This window comes from Poeciliopsis prolifica, unplaced genomic scaffold (assembly GCF_027474105.1).
Source record: "Poeciliopsis prolifica strain line A6 unplaced genomic scaffold, Auburn_PproV2 SCAFFOLD062, whole genome shotgun sequence".
Classification (NCBI taxonomy): domain Eukaryota; kingdom Metazoa; phylum Chordata; class Actinopteri; order Cyprinodontiformes; family Poeciliidae; genus Poeciliopsis; species Poeciliopsis prolifica.
Genome location: NW_026562437.1, coordinates 71,312 through 91,565, shown reverse-complemented (window position 1 = coordinate 91,565; position 20,254 = coordinate 71,312). Strand labels below are relative to the sequence as shown.

The following is a 20,254-nucleotide window of genomic DNA, read 5'->3' as shown; positions in this document are numbered from 1 at the left end:
AGTTTTGGTTTTTTACTGTTAAGAATAATTAAATGCTTATGTTCATGCTCTTATTTTGAAGTGGGTGAAGGTTATTTACACAGCAGTTCTGTTAACTCTCCTCATTCTGTTTTTGAAATGTTATTGAGCAAGTGGCAAAAATACAGCAAATGAACAAATAAGGAAAATGTAAAAATACAAAACTCAGATAGGGAAACAACTAGAGGTGATCATCAAATATATGCAAAATATCCAAGTGTCACGATGGGTGGAGTGGCGGTGGTGAGGTAAACACTGAATAATTTTAATGCAAAAATGTCCAGAAAATACAAAGAACAGAGGTAGTCTGCGGCCATGATTTTATGTTAACACTGTCTGCCATAAAAGACACAGCGGTACCAAAGTCAGATCATGACCCACGTCAACATGTTTTTGTTTAACTAAATGTAAAAACCAAACCCACTATAACACACTGTGGAAAACACAAACACTGGAGACATTTTGAATTGTGTTTTTTACAAGTCAGAATATAAAAGCAGAAATTTTAAATTACCCGTTATATTAGTCAAAATGTAGTTGTTTCTAGTCAAAACTCGTTTTAAATATTTATAAAGACTCAGATGAACAAGGGTGTAAGAAAATGGATGGATGGAGAAAAAGATTGTATGCTAAACTGGCCTGCCATACTCTCAGGGCTCAACCTTCCGGCTTTGCATCAGAAATAGGGGAAGGTGAGTGCGCAGGTACCTACTGATAACTTGCTCACAGTAAACAAAACCTGCAAATTGAGGGACAGGAACTAAAAACACCGCACAGAACTAGAGGTGAATCAGGGAATAGAAACAGAATCGGTTTCTCACCTGGAGGAAAAACCTAAAAATTTCAGACACTTATTTTCACTTATCTTTGCTGTGTTGCAGATCAACTTCAAACTGAAGGTAAGACAATCCGTACATTATGGATGAAACAGGAGAAACACTAATAACCTCTGGATTTGCTCTTTATGATGTATTTCTCTTTCTGCTGATGAAAGATCAGCTCGTTTAGTTTCTCTATTTCATTTATTTCTAAACTCCAGTTAGGTGTGATGCTTTGTTTAATGCTGGAACATTATTATTGTTGAACATCATTTACTTATGATTACATGGAATACTAATTGTATCTTAAGATGGGTCTCCGTAAATATTTGCAGATAACTTTTTGTCTGTCTGATGTAAATGTGTTTTAAATATTAAAACAAATGCTGTGATCAGTTACTCAGTACTTCAGGGGCCTTTTGATAAAATACTTTTTCACTTTTAGACAGCCATGTTTTACTTTTTTTGAGTAAAAAATCAAATGTTTTCTAATTTGAGTACAATTTACCCACCTCTGACTATTAATGTGATAAAAACAACTCATAGAAAATGAAATCTAATTTGCTTTGTGATTTATTTCTCATAATTTGAAATAAATTATAAAGAGCAATGCTGTATAATAGACTAATGTTTTTAAAATTAATTTAATATATACAACCATCATACATACGTGAACTCCAATATTTCAGAGAACATTGATTTATCCTACTTGTTATTTGTTTAAATGGTTGGATTATAAGCAGAGTTCTGAGTTTAGTTTGACAAATGGTCAAATAGATAAAAACACTGAAACCAGAGAGCTGGAACGGTTTGACCTCCTCCTTCTTCATACACACTCATACTGGTTTTTCTGCACATCAAAGAACTGAAGCTCATGTGATCCAATGTCTATATTAAACGCAAGATTTATCCATTGTTCTATCGTTCCTTTCTAGTTTGGCATCGTTTTGTTTCAAGGTAGTTTATACATGTACCTCACCCAGTCCTTCATACAAGGATTATATATTTGACTTTGAATGTCTTATGACACATGCAGCACACTGTACATGTCCTCCCATATTGTGAGCACAGGGGAGAAAACTAACCTGAAAATAAAATATTGTTTCCACTCTAAACACTGCCCATGTTTACACACAATCCTCCATGTTCAATGTCACTCCTCCTGTTGTTCTGTAACAGGTTGGCATTTAAAGAGCAGCATCTGATGTTTGCTAGTTTGATTAAAACTGTTTTTAACTTTATTAATTAATGTACTAATATTAAATGACTAATCATATTTATTAACATCTTATTAATAAATATGCACTTAATAACAAAGTGCATATACAAAAATATGAAGGTTGAAACCTGATTTTATGTTTTAATAACAGGAAAGTTAACATTTTGTTTAAATATTCAGTAGGAAGTACCTAATTAATTTCTGTGTTTTTGCCAGATTCCTTTGTGTTTCTCTGTTGGCTCCTATTACAGCAAAATAATGTCAACTGATAGTTTTATGCTGTATTCACATCAACCACGTTTTGAGCATCAGGCACATCTGGTTTATAGTCTATGTTGAGGCGCATCGAGGCTGTGAATCGCCCTCAATGTGAATAAAATGTCAAGCATCTGACTTCAAAGGTTACACACATGAACTTGAAGCATTGGACGCATTTTTGATGCATGAAACACGTATGGTGTGAACGCATCACTATTGAACACATAATGTGAGAAAAAACAATATGTAGTAGAGCTGTGGGACAGGTGAGTGATCGTCTCTATAATTAATATAAAACTGTTTGCAGATTGATGTGGCCCTGAACTCGGCATCATGAGTCAGAGTGAGGAGCTGAAAGAAGGAAAAACTCAGAAACCAGAAGCAAAGCTAAGAGGTGAATAACCTTCCACTGTTTTTGTGTCATCAATCTGTTAGAGCAAAGCATCACTTAAGCAACTTTATTTACAGCAAATCTGACGATGAAGTGGAATCAGAATCCTGGGAGAACAAGTCCAAAGAGGATTTTTTTGATTTTAAATCAAACCAGCCTTCATCTAGAAAGAGGTGAGCTACATCTAAACAATCTAACTATCTAAAACGTGATCCCAACATATAATGTGGTATGGAAAAATATTTGCCCATGGAAGAAAATTTTAAATTATTTTATTGTACTATTGTTTTAGTGATTTAGTAATTTATCAGGTCAGTAGGTGATCAGACCTGGGTGGGGCTGGAAAACAGTATATAACTATCTGTTTTAGATAGATATTATGCTGTGATTAACAACATGAATCTCGTTAATCACAGTTGAGTTATGATGCAGTAATTTATGGATTATATTACTTAGGTTAGATGCTTATATGGTGACTGACAGTAACAAACACAACAAATAATGAAAAACGCTGCAAACACATGAATGATATAAACTCCAAAACTCACAAAGACAAAACAAAAGCAATCGCAAGAAAATAGAAACTAAAACCTGAACAATACAAATGCAAAAAAAAAAATTAAAAAATTTAAAAAAATTAATAAAAAAAAAATGTTGCAACTGTAAACTGATATTTGTTTTTTGGACTGTTTTAGTTATTTCCTCTTTTGATCATTTCTTTGTTTTTCTTTTACTTTTCCAGTTTAGTTTATTCTTTGTTTATTTAATGTTTCTTTCTAATTATGGTTTCATTTGATTCAAGTCTCTTTCTCCCATCCACCTACTACTTCCTTTCATCTTCTGGTTGTTGATTATGTGCAGAAAATGTGCTTCCATTGCAGTTTTGCGAATTAAACCAATTTTGATATTTCAAAATTGCTGTATTTCCATTAAGCGAATCAAATTGTACAATTATAAGTTCAGTGGAAACACAAATACTAACTCCTTTTGTCAAAACCCAGACAAAGAAACTCTTTAATCCTCCCTTTAACTCTGCTGCTCCCAGCCTGTTCCTTTTCTTTTGTAAGTTTTCTGTTTGCTTTAATAAACTCTCATCAGACACTCAACAACTCCAATCTGCATTTTGCATATTGACATGGACAAAGTGACAGCTTTTCATACTTGGTTGTTTTTCTTATTTGTAATGTTTTACTGTTTACTTCAAAAATACAGGCATAAAAGTTTGAAAACGGAAAAAAGATCTCTTCTTCAAACTGTAAAATATTGTATATATGTTTTATTTACAGTTTGTTTTTTGTGTTTATGTGTTTTGCTATTTATATTGTGTTTAGGTTAGGGTTAGGCCAATGCACCTGTCAGCCACTGTACTCTTACTGTATCTGATTGTTTTACATGACAGAGTTCAGCACTCACTGCCCAGCTGTTCATCTGGACATCTGTCAGAAATAGAAACTCCTTCTCCAAAGAGGTGAGTTGTTTGTAAATGTTGTAACTTGGTATATCTGGGCATTTGCTTCTGTTTTATAACCATCTATCCTTTTTACCTACCAGCTGAATACAGGAAGTGCAGCTGACATTATGTGTTCATTCAGCTTGCCTTACTTTTCTTTTGTAATTGACGCCCGGGTTAGTTTTGTAAAATAATTTCTATTACTCCTGTATTTGCATCTGAAGGTGGTAGTTGCTATGGTGAGGGCACTATTTGTTTTTACTTTGCATTTTGATGCGTGTCTGCAACCCAACCCACATTTGGAGAAGTAAGACAGTTTATGGGAGCAAATCCAACTTTCATCTACAATATAAATAAAAGTTAATTCATGTAAACTAATTCAAATATTCTACAGAAAGGAAGTGGAATAATCTGAAAGAAAATGATCAAAGTGAAATGAAAATAGAATAACTTATTTTATTCTCTGGGATAGGATCAAATGATCTCACATTTTTGATGTGAGATCATCAAAATGTGATGATCTCACATAAACAAAAGTTTATGATAAATTTATCATAAATTTATTTATCATAAATAAATAAATTTATTTATTTATATTTCCATTAAATATAATGTATTTATTTATTTATGATAAATAAACATTTCCTTTATTTAAACAAAATGTCATTTTGACAATAAATAAAAAATAAATTATTTATTAATAAATTGTTTATTTATCATAAATAAATAAATTATTTATGAGTAAATAAGTTATTTAATCATAAATTGTTATTTATGATTAAATAACTGATAAAAATTGAAGTTTCTTTGAGGAAACTTCCTCTTCCTCTGTTGATCCATGCTGGTATTATAATATGAGCGAAAAACTAACGCAAGACAAAGAACACAAAGTATCTCCATCTCACTCATAAATACAATTTTACATCCAAACAGGAACTGTATCAGTCACATGGTTTTTCTTAAAGTGACAAGAGGTTTCTGTGTCGTCTGGTCCATCACTAGTCCTGCCTGCTGCTATTGGATCCACCTTATAAACTTCAGTATGACATAAAATTTGTTACCTGTCTGGATCTACAAAAGCTTCCCTTTTTTATTTCCGCATGTGTGTGTAGAGCTGTAATGTGAGCAAAGTCTTTCTGATTCCTCCACAGAGTGAAGAAAATCTCAGAGGTTCCTAGTGATCCGTCTCCCCAACAGCAACATATAGAGCTGGACTCCATATTTAAGGTCAGTATATTTACATCCATTGCTTCCTGTCTATTGTGTTCATAATCATCTCTATGCTGTAAATTATAATCCAGTGGATTTTCCACCAGCATCCATTTTGTTCTAACAGTTTCTCTTGATTAGATATTAGCTCCACTATTGGAGCACAATGAACAGAGAACTAACAAGAGTCTGTTCCCTATTGAGTTAAAGTTGATGGAGATTTTGGGTAAATAATTCAGATTAGATTTAAAATAAAATTTCACTTTGAAAAAATTGTTAATAGATTATCCCCAACTCACAAACCTCTGAATTTAATGGTATTTCACAGCACTGGCTAAACCATTGAGGTCTTGTCTATTATTCCATTTTAGGAGCTGAAAAAGAAGATTTTCACCTTTGAGGAAAATGAGCTGAAAAAGATCCAAATGGTTCTGGCTTCAGATTACCCAGAAGGTTTAGATGAGAATAAGGAGGAGCATGAAGTTTCAGAGGGTGAAGATAAACAGCAGATGAACAGCAGCAGAGAAGCATTTGAGAAAATCACACAGCACTTCCTGAGGATGATGAACCAGGAGGAGCTTGCTGACCGTCTTCAAAGCAGTAAGACAATTTCTGTAAAGAGTGTAAATTGATAAATGAATCTTTCTTTCAATTTTGGTAATCATTTAATCAGCACAATCAATAGGTTGCCGATTTGATACCTGCTCCATCCAGACTGGTGCATGGCTGCCAAACCTCTGTTAGATTTATATTTAGAGGCTCCAAAATGAGATTCAAATACATTTGTTGCACAGTGGGTTCTTTTTCTCACAGTGAATATAAACATGTCTTTTGTATTCTGTGTAGTTTTTTCCCTTTAACATGTCAGACACTCTGAATTGGATCTGGTCCTCTAATAAGGAGGGGACCACAGTGATTAGTTGCTCATAGAGCAGTGTTTCTTAATTCTGGTCCTTAGATCCAACTGCCCTGCATGTTTTAGGTGTTTCCCTTCTGCCATACACATGGATTAAATCCTTGGGTGATCAACAGGCTTCTTCAGTACTTGGTGACTGGAGAAGACGTCACGCAATCATTTAATCAGCTGTTCTGGTATAAAGGCAGATCTAAAACATGCAGAGCAGGTTGGCCTGAGTACTGGAATTAAGACACACTGATATAGAGGGATTTGAAAAGACTAATAAATGCAAGATAAAAGGAGCTAAGGTAAAGGAAGGGGAGTACAGATTTGGTGGAATACATCTGTATTCCAGGTGAGGAGTGAGTAGAATCTCACTGGGCACAAAGTCCCAGGAGTCGGACAGGGCAGAGAGGAACCTCAACCTGCAGCCTTTGGGCTGGAGAGGGCGTAGCACGCCTAAAGACTGGCCTGAGGAGTACGCTGCAAAGAGATATCTATATTTTGAAGCAACGCAGCAAGTGGGGCTCAATCAGTGGCTCCTGGTACCAAATGTGGCCTCTCACCTTGTGACTCTTAAAAACAGCTGTTGGACAAAGGTGAGGGGGCAAATCCAGCAAACAAAAGTGAGGTCACAACAATAAGGACAAGATGAAAAGTGCTGGAAAACTACTTGCATAACGTCTTCAATAATCTGGCAGCATAAGTGTGGCTGAGTGAGGCTTAAGAAAGAAAACTATCAGATAGATACCAAGTCATGACTAAGTTGTAATACTATTGGATTTATGAATCCATTTTCTTTGTTTGGGTGAACAAATTCAATAGGCTGTTAGCAATTAGTAGCGCACTGCTAGTGGATAGTTAGCGTAACACTGATGAGAAAGCTGAGATTGTTGTTTTTCAGTACATTCAGTGGTTGGTGCAGGTTGCTATAATTAACAGTAGCCACACAGGGACACCTGCTAGAAGAAAACAAACAAACCCAGTACAACACTTTTATTCTATTGGCTGAGAGGTTGCCAAGCAACAATACTTTTTTGTTCCAAAGACGAGCAGAAAATGATGATGAACATCAGGAAAGAAGTTGTTGTTCATGTAATATAGAAATTTATTTAACCTTCCATGTTATCTGCATAAAGCCTCTTTCACTGAGCTTCTACTTTAGGATCCCCGTAGTTCAGTAATTTCTTGTCTGTGTGTTTTGTACCAAATAGCAAAATATGAAAATATTATATGTTGATTATTATGATTAAATAATAACTGAGTTAATAGCATATAAAAACTGAAAAGTCCATGCTCCTTTAATAGTTTATCTAAAGAATTCAGTTGCGTTTTATATATAAATCTGGCTAGAAGATTTAAATGGTTGATTTTTAAATGTTTTGATTTTGAGGCTATAAAATGTAACCAACAGAAAATATTTGTAATACTTTTAAAGCTAAATATATAAGAAGTGAAGAAATTATTTTAATTAGTTATTCTTGCATTCACTTAGGATCATTCACCACACGTCAACAAACACTAAAGTCTAACATGAAGAAAAAGTTCCAGTTTGTGTTTGAAGGAATTGTAAAATCAGAAAATCAAAACTTTCTCAATCAGATCTACACAGAGCTCTACATCACAGAGGGAGGATCTGAAGAGGTCAATAAGGAACATGAGGTCAGACAGATTGAATCAGTGTCCTGGAAACCAGAAAGGCCAGAAACAACAATTAGACCTGAAGACATATTTAAACCCTCACCTGAGAGAGATGAACCAATCAGAACAGTGATGACAACAGGAGTGGCTGGTATTGGGAAAACAGTCCTGACACAGAAGTTCACTCTGGACTGGGCAGAAGACCAAACTAACCAGGACATCCAGTTCATGTTTCCATTCACATTCAGAGAGCTGAATCTGTTAAAAGAACAGTTCAGCTTAGTGGAGCTTGTTCACCACTTTTTTAGTGAAACCAAAGGAATCTCCAGGTTTGAAGATTTAAAAGTTGTGTTCATCTTTGATGGTTTGGATGAATGTCGACTTCCACTGGACTTCAAGAGAAATGAGATCCTGACAGATGTAAGAAAGTCCACCTCTGTGATGTTATTCTGACAAACCTCATCAGAGGGAACCTGCTTCCAAAGCTCTCCTCTGGATAACCACAAGACCTGCAGCAGCCAATCGGATCCCAACTGAGTTTATTGGTATGATGACAGAGATCAGAGGATTCACTGATCCACAGAAAGATGAATACTTCACAAAAAGATTTAAATATAAGAAACAGACCAGCTTGGTAATCTCCCATGTAAAGAAATCCAGAAGCCTCCACATCATGTGCCACATCCCAATCTTCTGCTGGATCACTGCTACAGTTGTGGAAGACATGTTGAACAAGAAAGATGGAGAAGAGCTGCCAAAGACCCTGACTGAGATGTACATTTACTTCCTGGTGGTGCAGACCAAACTGAAGGTCATCAAGTACGATGGAGGAACTGAGACAGATTCAATCTGGAGTCCAGAGAACCAGAAGATGATCGAGTCTCTGGGAAAACTGGCTTATGAGCAGCTGATGAAAGGAAACCTGATCTTCTATGAATCAGACCTGACAGAGTGTGGCATCGATATCACAGCAGCTTCAACATACTCAGGAGTTTTCACAGAGATCTTCAGAGAAGAGAGAGGTCTGTACCAGGACAAAGTTTTCTGTTTCATCCACCTGAGTGTTCAGGAGTTTCTGGCTGCTCTTCATGTTCACCTGACCTTCAACAAATCTGGAGTCAATCTGATGGCAGAAGGTGAAATGAAATCCAAGGAATTGGAAAAAAGAAATCATGAATCCTCAGAGACAGAAATGTACAAGAGTGCTGTGGACATGGCCCTAGAGAGTCCAGATGGACACCTGGACTTGTTCCTCCGCTTCCTACTTGGTCTTTCACTGGAGACCAATAAGCGTCACTTCAGAGGCTTTGTGGCACAGACAGAAGATAGTTTAGCGGTTAATAAAGACACAGCCCAGTACATCAAGGAGAAGTTGAATCATCATGGTGTGGAGAAAAGCATCAATCTGTTCCACTGTCTGAATGAACTAAATGATCAGTCTCTGTGGAGGAAATCCAACAATCTCTACAACAGGAAGTCTTTCAACACACCAGTTGTCTCCTGCTCAGTGGTCAGCTCTGCATTTCATCCTACTGTCATCAGAGAAAGATCTGGAGATATTTGACCTGAAGAAATACTCTGCTTCAGAGGAAGCTCTTCAGAGACTGTTGCCAGTAGCCAAAGCCTCCAGCAAAGTTATGTAAGTACAGATGTAATCAGTTTTAGAAAAGTGTCTCATAATAATAATACAATTACTTTATATTGTCCTTGTCCTTTCAGACTGAGTGGCTGTAACCTCTCAGAGAGAAGCTGTGAAGCTCTGTCCTCATTGCAGCTCAACATCCTCTAGTCTCAGAGATCTGGACCTGAGTAACAATGACCTGACAGATTCAGGAGTGAAGCTGCTGTGTGAAGGACTGATGAGTCCTAACTGTGAACTGGAGATTCTCAGGTGAGATACATTTAAAGTCTTCTATTGTTATCATATTTACCAAATTTATTAACATGTCTAAAATGTGTTTTCAGTTTTCTAGAAAGAAAACTGAAAACATTTCTTGAACTGAAAAAATTACTTCAACAAATGTTCCTAATCCATTTCATCAGGGACCACTACCTTGCATATTTTAGATGTACTTTGGCTCCAGAACACCTGATTCAAAACCCAGCCAAATACAGGGATTATTTAGGAAAACCTGCTTCTAGCTGTGGGCATCGCTGACTAACTGTTGTGCTAACTCTAATCCTAATTTGATAAATGAAATCATGCTGATACCCACCACACAATGACACAACATGTGCTACAACAGCATGTACCGGTGTGTTTACATTGGTCCTCATGTCCGGGCCAACATTTTCTCTATGGTTGCACTTCAAGATGTGATTCTTTGAAACAGACCTTCCAGTCATGGTTACAGTTTTATAATTGTGGATTATTGCTAACTCTGTTGCTGATTTTGCCGAACTGTTGTGGTAAACATCTTCAACTGACAATATAGAGAGACATACAGTTTTCTGCAGACTGCTGCTTAACATTCATGCTCTACCTTTCTTAGCATGTCATCTAATTATTCCTGATGAAAACAAGTTCTAAAATGTGCTTCATACTGAGAATATGGGTGAGTTTTCCAACAATGTTGTGTGTTTGTGTCTGCAGGCTTTCAGGCTGCCTGATCGCAGATGAAGGATGTGCTGCTCTGGCCTCAGCTCTGACTACAAACCCGTCTCACCTGAAGGAGCTGGACCTCAGCTTCAATCATCCTAGAGAGGCAGGAATGGAGAGTCTAGCAGCTATACTGAAGAATCCAAACTTCAGGCTGGAGTCTCTCAAGTAAGGACATATTTTCTGCAGCCCACAGTGATACTCAGGATAATTGAGGAACAATAATCCTTGGGAGGGTGAGGAGATCTGGATAAATCAATGTGAATATGAATATAGCTAGGTAAACCCAGATACCTCAACAAGCCTCAGACCAAGAAATGCTGGTTTACTGTATGCTGCATCAAGGGAAATCAAGCTAAGATAGAGGAATAATTAATTAAACAATGTTGAACAGTGGTCTTTTTAAGTTCATGTCCCTTGCTTCATCAATCAATCAATCAATCAATCAATCAATCAATCAATCAATCAATCAATCAATCAATCAATCAATCAATCAATCAATCAATCAATCAATCAATCAATCAATCAAATTTTATTTGTATAGCACATTTCAGCAGCAAGGCATTTCAAAGTGCTTTACATCATAAACACAAGAACACAAAGTCATGCAACATATAATAGACAATACATTGTTACATATTACATTTCAAATGAAACTCTAAACAGGTGTGTTTTTAATTGCGATTTAAAAGCAGTCAGGGTTTCCGCTGTTTTACAGTTGTCTGGAAGTTTGTTCCAAAGTTTTGGTGCATAGATGCTGAAAGCTGCTTCTCCTCTCTTGGTTCTGGTTCTGGGGATGCAGAGCAGACCAGAACCAAAAGACCTGAGAGTCTGGAAGGTTGACACAACAACAGCAGATCTTTGATGTATTGTGGTGCTAAACCGTTCAGTGATTTGTAAACTAACAACAGTATTTTAAAATCTATTCTTTGAGCTACAGGGAGCCAGTGGAGGGACTTTAAAACTGGTGTTATGTGCTCTATTTCCTGGTTCTAGTGAGAATGCGAGCAGCAGCATTCTGGATCAGTTGCAGCTGTTTGATTGATTTGTTGGACAGGCCTGTGAAGATGCTGTTGCAATAATCAATGCAACTAAAGACAAACGCATGAATGAGTTTCTCTAGATCTGGCTGAGACATTAGTCATCTAATCCTGGAGATGTTCTTCAGGTGATAGAAGGCCGACTTTGTAACTGTCTTTATGTGGCTCTGGAGGTTCAAGTCCGAGTCCATCACTACTCCAGGTTTCGGGCCTGATCGCTAGGTTTTAGTTGTAATAACTGAAGCTGTGCATTGACTCTAGATCGTTCCTTTTTAGGTCCAAAAATAATGACTTCAGTTTTGTTTTTGTTTAGCTGGAGAAAGTTTTGGCACATCCACACATTTATCTGTTCTAAACATTTATTCAGTGATTGGATGGGGTCAAAGGTCACCTGGTGACATCGTAATGTAGAGCTGAGTATCATCTGCATAGTTATGGTAGCTAATATTATTTCCTGTTTTAACCTGAGCTAGTGGGAGAATATAAATATTAAATAAGAGGGGTCCTAGGACTGAACCTTGGGGTACCCCACATGTGACCTTTGACCTCTTTGATGAGAAGTTTCCAATTGAAACAAAGAAATCCCTGTTCTTTATGTAGGATTCAAACCAGTCGAGCACCGAACCGGAGAGTCCAACCCAACTCTCCAGTCGATTCAGTAATATGTCATGGTCGACAGTGTCAAAAGCTGCACTGAGATCCAACAGAACCAGCACCGTGGTTCTGCCACAGTCCGTATTTATATGAATATCATTGAATACTTTTACGAGGGCAGTCTCCGTGCTGTGGTGAGCATGAAAACCAGACTGGAAAGTGTCAAAGCAGTTGGTCATCATGAGGAAACTATTTAATTGTTTACACACAGTTTTTTCAATAACTTTGCTGATGAATGGGAGGTTTGAGATTGGCCTGTAATTCTGCAATAGTGATTTGTCCAGGTTGTTCTTTTTTAACAGTGGTTTGATGACTGCTGTTTTCAAAGCCTGGGGGAAAACACCTGATGTAAGCGATGAGTTACGATTTGGATCAGATCAGTAGCAATAACAGGCAGGACTTTCTTAAAGAAATGTGTGGGAAGGACATCCAGACAGCAGGAGCTTGAACTTAATTGACTTATAATTTCTTTTAGAGTTTTATAATTAAGTAGTTGAAAATGGGTCATTTTTTCTGTGTTTGTTTTGTTTTGGTACAGCAATGGTTCTGGCTTTAGGGTTGATGTGCAGATTAATCGTCTGATTGTTTGAATTTTTTCTGAAAAGAAGCTGGAAAACTTGTTACAGGCGGCATTAGATTGGAGTTCAGGTGGTAACATCATAGGAGGGTTTGTGAGCCTGTCAACTGTTGCAAATAAAGTTCTAGCATTGTTCATTTTTGTTTATGACATCTGCAAAGAAAGCCTTCCTTGCATGTTTTAGTGTTGAGTGATGGTTACGTAGTTTTTCTTTGTAGATGTCGTGATGAACGTGAAGTTGAGTTTTACGCCATTTTCGTTCTGCTCTGCGACAGACTTGTCTTGCAGAACGAACTGCATGCTTTTATGCTTTTGTACTTTTCTCCATGGAGATTTCTTCCGACCAGACACAACCTTTACTTTAATTGGAGCAATGGAATCAATGATATATGAAACTTTAGACTGAAAATCATCTAACAACTGATCTACATCATTACAGCTTAAGGGTGAGGAAGAAGAGTAGATTTGATTAAATGTTTCTGCTGTGTTTTCTGTGAAAGAACGTTTTGTGATAGTAGCTGTTTGTCCAAGTGGGTCAAAGAATAAAGAGCCTTCAAAGATAACAGCAAAGTGATCCGACCGGGCGACATCAGTTACAGAGATATTGGAAATATTCACACCCTTACTGATAACCAGGTCCAGTGTGTGTCCTTGAGTGTGTGTTGCTTGTTTGACATGTTGTGTTAAACCAAAATTTTCTAAAATATTAAAGAGCTTTTTTGCTCCTCTGTTTTCGGGTTTGTCCACATGAATGTTAAAATCACCAACAATTATTAAACAATCATAATCAATGCATATGAGAGAAAGAAGATCATTCAAGTCAGTAAAGAAATTTTCCACATATGTTGGAGTTTGTATAAAGTTAGTGTCAAAGTTCGTTTGAAGCCTTTAACCTGAATTCCAAGATACTCAAAAGATGTGAAATGACCGAAAGAGATTTTACTACAGTTTATGGTATTTTTAAATATAGAAGCCATGCCTCCTCCTTTTTTATGTTTTCTGTTCTAACTTAAAAAATTGTAGTCAGGAGGCGCTGATTCAATGAGTACAATTTGGTCATTATCGTCATTCAACCATGTTTCTGTCAGAAACATAACATCAACATTATACTCTGATGAAATCATTAATTAACAGAGCTTTAGCACAGAGTGATCTGGTATTTAAAAGAGCTACTTTAAGTGGCTTGGAGGCCAAAAGATTTTCAGTCTGAGGTTCCTTTAGGCAGGGGATCACTCTGAGGTTTGAATTAGGACCACTGTGTTTCATATTTCTGGTTTTTGTAAATTTTCTTGTAGTGATCCGGACAGGTAATGTCCTGTTCTGCAGAACCCGGGGGCCAGACACATTCTGGATGGAGACGGGTGTAAAGATAATAACTGGTCCCCGGCCTCAGACCTCAGAAACGCAGAGTGATGGATCCTCTGGGAAGTCAGGGGCAGGTTGCTTAAATGTAGTGAGGTCTGCTACGTGAGTGCTAAGGAGAGACGTGCCGAGGCGAACCTGTTGATTCATTCCATCTGTAAATTTAAGAAACTCTGGTCCGGAAGACATTTCTTCATTGGTATCCATTGAATCCTGTGAATGATTGGAGGAGCAGAGAGGGAGGGGGGAACACAATGGCTTATTGCTAAAATGAGACGACTCATGTCCGTACAGGATTCTGAGAGACTTTTCATGCCTTTGTTTTTAGCAGACTTGATTATTGCAATGCCATTTTAACTGGATTACCTAAAAAAGCATTAAGACAGCTCCAGCTCCTTCAGAATGCTGCCGCAAGAGTCCTTACAAACACAAAAAGAGATCAGCACATCAGTCCAGTTCTCAGATCTCTGCACAGGCTGCCTGTTGCTCAAAGAATTGACTTTAAAATTTCCTTAATAGTTTATAAAGCACTTCATAATAGAAATCCAAACTACATTTCCGCTCTTCTGCAACCCTACGTACCACTCAGAACATTAAGATCATCAGACTCAAACCTATTAACTATACCGAGAGTCAGAAGTAAACACGGAGAAGCAGCCTTTAGTTTTTATGCTCCAACACTATGGAATAAACTTTCTGCTCATTGTAAGTCTGCGCCTACCTTGAGTTCATTTAAAACAAGGTTAAAAACCTTCTTATTTGAAGTTGTCTATTCTTACATTTTTAATCCCACTCATTTACTATAATTACAATTTTAATGTTTACTTTGTCTATATTTTCTTTATTTTATTTTATTTTATTTTATTTATTTATTTATTTTTCTAACAGTATGTATTCCTTATTTTTCTTGTACTAGCACTTTGAGTTGTCTTTGGCTGAAAGGTGCTATATAAATAAAGTTGCCTTGTCTTGCCCTAACCCATAACTAATATGAATTAAAAGTACAAATCTACGCACTCTCAATTAGGTCTAGTCTAATACATAAATTTGTTTGATCTAAAAATTTTTAAAAAATGCTCTTGACAAATGTGACTTTGTTGGGACTTTATTCCCAGACTATTTTATGGATGTATTGTATGGGGCAGAATGAGAACAATGACACAAAAACTGAGGAGGAGCAAATAAACTGTCAATACATAGTGACAGATATGTAGCCACAGATGGACTTAGAAAACTCAATGAGGTATCAATATGGGTGTCCCTATTTACATAATAGGGACACCGTTATGATAAATTACATCAAAAAACCTCCTTTCTTACAGCATGGAGCCTGCAGGAGAAAGATGGATGACATCAGGTCTGAAGAAATGTAAGTGCATTTTTGATTCATAGCAGATTGTCCCATTTATGGATGTTCACGTTTGTGACAGTGAATTCAGAAAAGTATACATCAGTAACTGCATTGTGTTTGTTCTGTCCATCAGATTCCCGTCCACTAACAGTCGACCTGAACACTGTAAGCAGATTCCTCAGATTGTCTGACAAGAGGAAAGTGACACGTGTGGCAGAGGAGCAGCCGTATCCTGATCATCCAGACAGATTTGATCTCCATCAGCTGTTGTGTACTGATGGTCTGACTGGTCGCTGTTACTGGGAGGTTGAGTGGAGTGGGAAAGTCTACATGTCAGTGAGTTACAGGGAAATCAATAGAAAAGGACTCAATGATGATTCCTGGTTTGGATTGAATGATAAGTCCTGGTGTCTAATCTGCTCTAATGATGGTTACACTGTTTGGCATGATAGTGAAAAAAAAGCTTTCATCCCTGTTCCCTCCTTCTCCTCTCCTCCTTTGTCTCTGGCAGAGTGGCTGTATATGTGGACTGTCCTGCTGGGACTCTGTCCTTCTACAGAGTCTCATCAGATACACTGATCCACATCTACACCTTCAACACCAAATTCACTGAAACACTTTATCCTGGATTTGGGATCAGGAATTATTCAGGAGCGTGCTGGTGCTCATTTTAGTCCTATGTTCTTTTCAAAACTAATACATTTCAAGACTATCAATGCAATAAAAACAGGAAAAAAACAATAAAAAGTCACATTAATAAAACAGTTTTTTAAAAGAAACAACATAGTCCATCGATCTTAAGTCCAAACAAAGGAGAATTCTTGAGTCTAAGAACCACTGAACTAACGATTCTGTCTCCCTTTGTTTTCAATTAATCATAAAATAAAAAGTCATCAGCAGGTCCTGATGACAGGACATGTGGCCTTTTCATATTCAATGGTGCCTGTCTGTGAAAACTCCTTAAGTCAATAAAATAATTTTATTTTATTTTACTGTGGAAAAAAAAAGAAAAACTGAAGTCAATGTCACTGCATCAATATTGGAGTCACGTATGAAAACCTATAGGATTGTCAGAAGCCTGGCAGCATCATTTACTACACCTTGCAGCCACTCTAGGGAAGGAATGCTGAGATGCACAGAGTGCAGTGGGGAAAAGCATCAATAATTAGTTATGAGAATGTGAGAATAAAGAATCTATGCAATAATCTCTGTAATATGCATTTCTCTGATGTACATTTTTTCTTCTCTAAGTTTGTGAAAACTGGTTAAGATGTAGATTTCCTGGTTGCTATTAGTGCCTGAAGACAATGTAATGTAATCTACTTGCACTTTAAACTGCAATTTAAACTACAATATATTCTAATGTTGTGGTAATGATTCTATGCATTGATTGTTTTCTTGTGATTAACAAATTATCAATAAGAAGAATAAATACTTGGAAATATACATCTTCACTAATATGCTATAAGTCGTACACATATACTACCGTTCAAAAGTTTGGGGTCACATTGGAAAGTCACTAAAAGCACTGTACTTTTCAATGAAAATAACTCTAAACCAGTCCTAACTTTAAAGAAATACACTCTATACATTGCTAATGTGGTAAATGACTATTCTAGCTAAAAATGTCTGGTTTTTGGTGCAATATCTACATCGGTGTATAGAGGCCCATTTCCAGCAACTATCACTCCAGTGTTCTAATGGTACAATGTGATTGCTCATGGCTCAGAAGGCTAATTGATGTTTAGAAAACCCTTGTGCAACCATGTTCACACATCTGAAAACAGTTTAGCTCCTCACAGAAGCTACAGTACTGAATGGGGTGACCCCAAACTTTTGAACGGTAGTGTAAATGATATAAAATAGAGTGACATCTTATTTATATTTGCACAACATGATTTATGTTCATTATTTCATATCCTGCCCCTTTAAGATTGGTGTCAGGATCTGGGGGCGTTTAAATTAGGTTGTGGATTTTAGTCATTATTGTTGTTCCTTTAACTTTTCTACTTTAGTTTGCTCTGTTTTTCTCTTCTGTTCTCCTCAGTGATTGTTTTTATGTTTTTCTTGCTTCTAAGTTATTTTTCTGATGCTCTAGTTTATCATGTTTCTTTAATCCAAGTTGTTCCTTAGTGTTAGAACTATTTTCTATTCCCTTGTATTCTCTTCTTCACTTTCCTGTGACACTTTCTCTTTCCCCTCCTCAGCCTGGTTCCAGCTCCAACTATTCAATCCTGTAATCAGTTAACTTATTGATCCATTGTTCCCACTATCAACCTCCTAATATTTAAGCTCCTTATTCTCCAGTTACAACCTGCTGGTCCAGCAAATCATCTCACCTCGTCTCCTCCTTCCTGGTTCCCTTGTGTTTCTGTTTTGGATTTATTTTTTGTTTCTTTGACTTTGTATTTTGTATGTTTGTATTTTTATTTTTTCATTAACTTTTGAATCTCACCTTTATCTACTGCCTGCTGCATTTGGCTCGACAAATCAACTCATCTAACAGTTGAAAATGTATAGTTTTCATTTTGGCTTCAAGTCTGTATGGTATTTATTAGTTTACCTTTTCTTACTTTACTTTATCCTTGAATAAATTAAATCATTTTACAAACTGTTTCTTGGATTTAATGTAGTGATCTTTGTCTGCTGTAGTAATTGTTGATGTGGGCACTTGACCAGGGTAGCATGAGATGGGGGAAATATCACATAGAAGACACCTGTTTATCTCCTAAATAAATGACAGTAGTCAATGAGGAGTTGGAGCTCCATTAGGTTGGACTAGGGATACCACTGAAAGATGCTGCAACAGGGCAATATAGTCTTCATGCAGGTTGTGTCGCTGTTAAAACTTGGGGGATACAATGTGTCCACCAGAGGGCAGCATTTCAATACTAGCAACTTGAACACATTTCAGATTCAAACTCACTAACAGACTGCGACACAAGATATTTTCTGCCCAAAGTCATCAACATTTACAGTACATTTCTGAAGAATCTTGAATTAATGAGTTGCATTTAATTTCCCTTTGGAATCTGTTAGGATACAGTCATATAAAAAAGTTTGGGCACCCCTATTAATCTAAATTATTTTTATCTCTAAATATTTGGATGTTTCCAATAACTATTTCAGTTTGATATCACCAATAACTTATGGACACAGTAACATTTCAATATTGAAATGAGGTTTATTGGACTAAAAGAAAATGTGCAGTACACATAAACACAAAATTTGACAGGTGCAAAACTATGGGCACCTCACCAGAAAAGCGACATTAATATTTAGTAGATCCTCCTTTTGCAACAATAACAGCCTCTAGTCTCTTCCTGTAGCTTCTAATGAGTTCCTGGATCCTGGATGAAGGTATTTTTGACCATTCTTCTTTGCAAAACAATTCCAGTTCAGTTAAGTTTGACGGTCGCCGAGCATGGACAGCCCGCTTCAAATCATCCCACAGATGTTCAATAATATTCAGGTCTGGGGATTGGGATGACCATTCCAGAACATTGTAATTGTTCCTCTGCATGAATGCCTGAATATGCTGTCTAATTTGTTTTGAAAACAATTACAAAGTCCACACGACCTGAGTAGATTTGGAGCGGTGTTCTGGATCATTGTCTTGCTGAAATATCCATCCCCGGCGTAGCTTCAACTTCATAACTGATTCTTGAACATTAGTCTCAAGAATCTGTTGATATTGAGTGGAATCCATGCGACCCTCAACTTTAACAATATTCCCAGTACCAGCATTGGCCACACAGGCCCAAAGCATGATGGAACCTCCACCAAACTTCACAGTGGGTAGCAAGTGTTTTTCTTGGAACGCTGTGTTTTTTTTTTGCCTTTTTTTATGACCAAACAACTCAATCTTTGTTTCATTAGTCCACAGGACCTTATTCCAAAATGAAGCTGGCTTGTCCAAATGTGCTTTTGCATACCTCAAGCGACTCCGTTTGTGGCGTGCTTGCAGAAAAGGCTTCCGTCGCATCACTCTCCCATACAGCTTCTCTTTGTGCAAAGTTGTTGAACAATGCACAGTGACACCATCTGCAGCAAGATGATGCTGCAGGTCTTTGGAGGTGGTCTGTGGGTTGTCCTTCACAGTTCTCACCATTCTTCTTCTCTGCCTCTCTGATATTTTTCTTGGCCTGCCACTTCTGGGTTTAACATGTACTGTCCCTGTGGTCTTCAATTTCCTTACTATGTTCCTCACAGTGGAAACTGACAGTTTAAATCTCTGAGATAACTTTTTGTATCCTTCCCCTAAACAACTGTGGTGAACAATCTTTGTTTTTAGATCATTTGAGAGTTGTTTTTATGTGCCCATGATGCCACTCTTCATAGGAGATCCAGACTGGAGAACAACTTGCAATCGGCCACCTTAAATACCTTTTCTCATGTTTGGATACACCTGGCTATGAAGTTCAAAGCTTAATGAGGTTGCCAAACCAACTTTGTGTTTCAGGAAGTCAGTGAAAAGTAGTTAGGAGTATTCAAATCAATTAAATGATAAGGGTACCCAAATTATTGCACCTGTCAAATTTTGTATTTATGCATATTGCCCATTTTCTATTAGTACAATAAACCTCATTTCAGTACTGAAATATAACTGTGTACATCAGTTATTAGATATATCAAACTGAGATAGCTGTTGCAAACACCCAAATATTTAGAAATAAAAATAATAAACATTAATGGCCAAACCTTTTCATATGACTGTATATTCTCATTTTAACATGTCTTTGAGTTTTTGTGTTGTGTTTGTGCTGTCT

General features: G+C 36.9%; 1 pseudogene; it reads left to right on the top strand.

Annotated features, from left to right (window-relative positions):
* Window positions 1-2,646: 2,646 nt before the first annotated feature.
* On the top strand, window positions 2,647-16,395 carry LOC129379946 (NLR family CARD domain-containing protein 3-like; annotated as a pseudogene).
* Window positions 16,396-20,254: the final 3,859 nt, after the last annotated feature.